Source organism: Mastomys coucha, unplaced genomic scaffold, assembly GCF_008632895.1.
Source record: "Mastomys coucha isolate ucsf_1 unplaced genomic scaffold, UCSF_Mcou_1 pScaffold22, whole genome shotgun sequence".
Lineage (NCBI taxonomy): Eukaryota > Metazoa > Chordata > Mammalia > Rodentia > Muridae > Mastomys > Mastomys coucha.
Genome location: NW_022196905.1, coordinates 123,212,403 through 123,217,666, shown reverse-complemented (window position 1 = coordinate 123,217,666; position 5,264 = coordinate 123,212,403). Strand labels below are relative to the sequence as shown.

The following is a 5,264-nucleotide window of genomic DNA, read 5'->3' as shown; positions in this document are numbered from 1 at the left end:
TGCATGGAGTGTTTGTTTTGGTTTAGGCAGAAGACCCGGAGCCTGCTGGGCATAGTGTATGCCTATAATCCCCACACTTAGGATATAACGGCAGGAGGATCAGAAGTTCAAGGTCATCTTTGGCTACATAGTAAGCTTGAACTAGTCTGGACTATATAATGCCCTGTCTCAAAAATTTTAAAAAGGATAAATTTAATGAAGAAAAAAATGGAGGCTTTACTTGAATAAACCAAAGGTTTTCTGTTTTTACACCGGAAGTTCCTGAGTTGGAGAATCTCTGGATTCCTACAGCTCTGACCCCGGTTTCTTGTTCTACCTTCTAGATGTCCCTACCCTCTCTTCCCTTCTGGTTACACACCAGCTGTCTATGCCTCTGTGACATAGTTCGTCTTACGTTCCACACTATCCACAAACCGGTTTCTTCCACGAACTCCCCTTTAGCCATCCCCTACCAGTAGCTGACCACCACCAGTGGGTGGGTAAGAGAGCCCAGGGAGCTCCGGGGACTCAGACTCAGCCTAGGTGTCCATAGTGGCACCAGGTCCTCGAGTACCTCCTCCTCTCTTCCATCCACTCATCCGTCATAGCAAGGCCCACAAAGAGGAGGGGACCCAAGCCTTGGCCACGTCCTGCTATAATGACAGTGTCCCTGCTGAGGCAAACCAGCCAGTGCTTCCATGTACGTTAGAAGGTGTCACAAGGGGGGGGGTCGTGGTCTGCTGCTCCTGTGATAGCTGGCTGTGACACAGAGGCCGATGTCCGGCTGTATCTCCGCCATCTTCCTTCTGAGCGTCTCTCCAACAGGGAGAAGGTGTGCTCTGAGGACGCACAGAGCGAGCGGGTGCCTCACCTGTCCCCAGAGAGAGAGAGGTGCACACATGGCGGGGACTCCTCTAACTTCAGACATTGACATCCTTAGAGCATCTGTGCTAGTGGAGACAGACGCACAGAGGAGCTGTGAACATGACAACCAGTGCTGTTCCCTAGCAGCAGGGGCCCAGGACATGGGCAGAGGGGATGATGGCCGTGCTGATGGTGGAGGCTTTTCATGCACTCTGGCTGAAAGGCTTGCACATGCATAACTGCATGACAGTGGCTTGGCCTCATCCCTAGGGGCATTCCTTCTGGGGCTACATCTGATTTGAAGATCCCTGAGAGTCTGTGGCTGGAGTCTGCCTTGGAAGCTGAGCAGATAGATGGGAGCATCTTGCTAGACAGAGGAGGGGTCAGAATTGGGTCACATGCATTCTCTGGGCACAACGTTTGACGTGGGGTGTGTGTTCCAGTGACGGGCGGAGGTACTGTCTTGAGGTAGGCAGAGGAAGTCCTTGTAAGGAGGTGATGTTTGAATAAGGCCTGCATGGAGCTAATGGAGAATATTCATCCATGAAATATGGAGAATATTAGGAGAAGAGTCCTGAGTTGGGGGTGGTCTTTGTATATGGGAATATAGCTGGAACATGAGGAAGAAGGGGTGGCTTTCTGAGAGCTCAGCCTATGGGTCAGATGCACTGTGGTCCTTGAGGTTGTCATCCTATCAGAGACATTTCCCTCCCTCACCTTAGTTCTTGCTATTTTGAGAAGGAGACCAGCACTGGGCTTCCCCACTTTTCTTATAGTGAGACATCCATGTCAGTAACTTAAGTTCTGTCACACTGCCTCATCAACTGGAAGGATCCCATGAACCTTTGCTCAGAAAGACGTCCTGGAGGAAATTTAGCACTGGGCTAAATTTCATGATCAGTACACATCTGTTTCTGATAGCTGCTCAGCTGGGCTGCTGGTGACCAGTTTGGGCTCCAGGCAATGCATCCCAGCAATAGGCACCTGTGTCCCACAGGGTCAGAGAAGGCAGGCTGCCCTGTGGCCTCAGCTGGGAATAATACGGAATCTGCCATTTGAGCCTGGCAGATGGACTGGGCACAGGGACAGTGGGGGACATCAGCATCTGTCCACGATCCAGCCCTAAATGCCGATTTGTACCCAGGCCAAGTCAATCCCACTAATCCATTTCAAAAGAAGAGAATCGAATTTGTGAGACAGTAATAGAGCAGTAATTGAAATTGTAATTCCATGAAATCCCATTACTTACGTTGAGGCTGGAGACTCGGGGTCTGGTTTCCTGGGCTGCTCTTCCTGTTCCTGGAGAGGAGCTCTGCTGTCCCCAGGCTGTGGCAGCTTGACAGAAGGATGCAGCTCAGAGGAGCAGCCTTGTGGCAGGGTCCCAGAGGCCCTGGCTGTCCCCAGAGGACTGCATTCTTCCCACACCCTTGCCTGTTTGTACCCAGGCCACCACCAAGTCCCAAGTGCTGAGTGTGACAGAGCATCGTAACATAGCTTCTGGAATCATGCAAGGACCTAGGGGATGTTTAACATGGAGGTTCAGGTACAGGGCCACTAAAAGGACATTAAATCACTTCCTCACTAGCTTACTGGAGATGATGCCCTTAACACGAGCCTCCTTCCCACCCAGTCCTGGGTAATGGCAGCAATTTATTGATGATCTAGACCAGCGTACAGCTTAGTCTATAAATAGATCTGCTTACTGCCTAGAGCAGAGAGAGTGCCCTTGACATGGGTGGTGGGATCACATCCTTGGCTTTAAGACAAAGGTGTTCTCCTCAGAAGGTGGCCAGTTCCCTGGAGCAAAGGAACAAGATCAGGATGCTTTTTTATATCCTAGGAGAATGGTACACCCCTGACCCTCTCCTCCAGGTCGAAGGGAAGAAGAGAGAATAGACAAGGAGCCCCGGGCAGAGCCTCTGCTCAAGGACTTGTACTGGCTCCATATTACCATGGAAGGAACACAGAGGGAGAGGACGGCGGGGTTCAGCAGGTTTCATATAATGCTCACTGTGTGCCGGATGCTGCCAAGCTGTGCTACCTATCAGAGATGTGGTAGTCACGGTGACTCTGTGACATAAGCATGAAAAAGTCCTCCTCACCCTGCAGAGGCGCAGACTAGGTTCAGCAGTGATAAGAGGTAGAACCCACACCCATGTGCTTCTCCGTGCCTGATGCTCTCAAGCTCCTGCCTCCCTCAGCCTGGGCCTCACCTCGGTTTGGGCCAACGAGCAGTGAGCCTGTGTTCAGAGATGGGGGTGCTTGCTGAGCGCAGGCTCCATCCTGTGTTGTCTCAGAGTAAAGATGAGAACAGAATCCAAGAGAGGACAGGGGCCGATAAGCTAGGTATCACTCCCACCTCTTGTGAAGAAACAGGCATAGGAAGATGAAGAGAATCCTCCACTGTGCCCAGGTCTTAAACCCAACTGTCTGTTACCACTGGCTCTGCTAACACCTGCTTGCTCTCCCTGGGCTGGCTCAGCTCCTCATTAATGGTGATGCCTCTTTGTTTTGCCTGTCCCAGAATGCCACGCCCACCCCACCCCACCCCGGCCAGTGTCAAGCAAGCCTGACATCCCCAACATCAAGTCCACCTTCATGTGACACCTAGCTCAGCCCTCAGCACTGTTATTGTCCCTTGCTGCCATTGACCCTACATAGTGCCTTGTGTCCCAGGAGCCTCTCCTTCACTTGCACGGATGATTGACCCATCTGTGGGTCATCCCTGAGACCTCACTAAGTGGTTGGGCACAACCTTGTTGTTGGTATAGCTGTGGCACTAATGGTGGACCACAAAGACAAGTCAGAGAGTTTTTGTCCCCTGAAATACCTGGACACTCACATCCTCACATCACACGGCTCAGGGATCTTGTGACTGTGACGTCACCCTGCTGTAACGTTAGAGTGCGCAGTGACCTCCTGAGCATGACGCCATCCTTCGGTCACACGCCCCTGCCGCTCCTCACTAGAGTCCCAGTCCTGACTGTGAGCCCAGGCCCTGTGCACAGCTGGGAGATATCTACTTTGAATGAAGCAAATTGGAGCTGAGCGAGCTTGTCCTCCCCACGGCCCGGCTGACACCAGCTCAGCCCGGCTGACACCTGCTACCAAAGGACTAGGTCTCGATTTGATCTCTGCTTTGTTACTTTGTCTTTCCTCATAGCTGATCTGTCCTCTGAAGCTGCAGTTTTCCCGCTGACAGGAGGCAGGGCTCGGAGTCAGAACAGCTTGTTTAATAGTCGGCCCGGGCTTCTGTAGTGACAGCTGAGAGAGAGAGAGAGAGAGAGAGAGAGAGAGAGAGAGAGAGAAGCCACTCTCCTGGGAATCACGGCCCAGCCGAGGGCATTCCGGCAGCAGTGACAGGCCAGCCCTGGAGGAGGACGACAAGGGGTCTCCCCTGACCAGTGTGAGGAACCAAGGTTCACAGTGCTGGCCTTGAACTGGCCACGCCCACGGGAGCTCTGATTCAAGGATCTGTCCATTGGATCTGTCCATTGGTCCCTACCCTGAGTCAGATTGTCATGGCTCAGTTTGGGGATGAAGAAACTGAGACACATCACCCTGCCACCATTATCACCGCTACTGTCCTTATAGCCACCCCCTCCTCCTCCTTCTCTCTTTTTGCTGAGCATCCCTTAGATATGTCATCCATTTCTCGAGTGGAGTCATTTTTTACAGAGGTTTCACTTAAATTGTCTCTAATTTAAAACCCCTAAATATTCATACATTAATCAGATACAAAGACAGTGTACTTAGTTACTGTGAAATTAAAGTGGAATCACTTAGGTGAACTAGGAAGATGAAAAGCTGGCCCATTTGTTATAAATATAAATATAAATATAAATATATATACACACACAAATGTTTTATATATACAAATATTATCTATATAACAAATGTTATATATATCTAATCTCATATATATAAAACAAATGTTATATATGTAACAAATTATGTATATATGTAAAACAAATAAAAATATGTATGACTCTCTGTGTCTGCCTACCTCTCTTCCTGTCTCTCTGTCTCTGTCTCTCTGTTTCTCTGTGTCTGTCTGTCTGTCTTTCTCTCTCTCTCTCTCTCTTTCTCTCTCTCTCTGTGTGTGTGTGTGTGTGTGTGTGTGTGTGTGTGTGTGTGTTTTGAGACAGGGTCTCACTATGTACCCTGTATGGCCTAGAACTTGCTATGTAGACCACACTGGCTTTGAACTCACAGAGCCCCACTTGCATCCGCCTAGAATCAAAGGTGTGTGTCTCCATGCACAGCTTCACTGGTAATATTTTGACCACATTATTTCTAGTGTTATTTTTAATGCAAACCATGCCATGTTTCACCAAACACAGGACAGATGAGCACAGAACAGTTCCTAGCCGCTGTAGTGAAGTCTGTGTGAGGTCTGAAACCACAGACACCATTTTAAC

At 49.9% G+C, this 5,264-nt stretch overlaps 1 long non-coding RNA gene across 1 annotated transcript; it reads right to left on the bottom strand.

Moving 5' to 3' along the window:
* Window positions 1-624: 624 nt before the first annotated feature.
* LOC116070932 lies at window positions 625-2,834 on the bottom strand. The gene is made up of 3 exons (XR_004110639.1): window positions 2,795-2,834; window positions 2,093-2,178; window positions 625-850 (listed from the first exon to the last, which is right to left on the bottom strand). It is a non-coding gene; the product is annotated as an uncharacterized LOC116070932 (long non-coding RNA).
* Window positions 2,835-5,264: the final 2,430 nt, after the last annotated feature.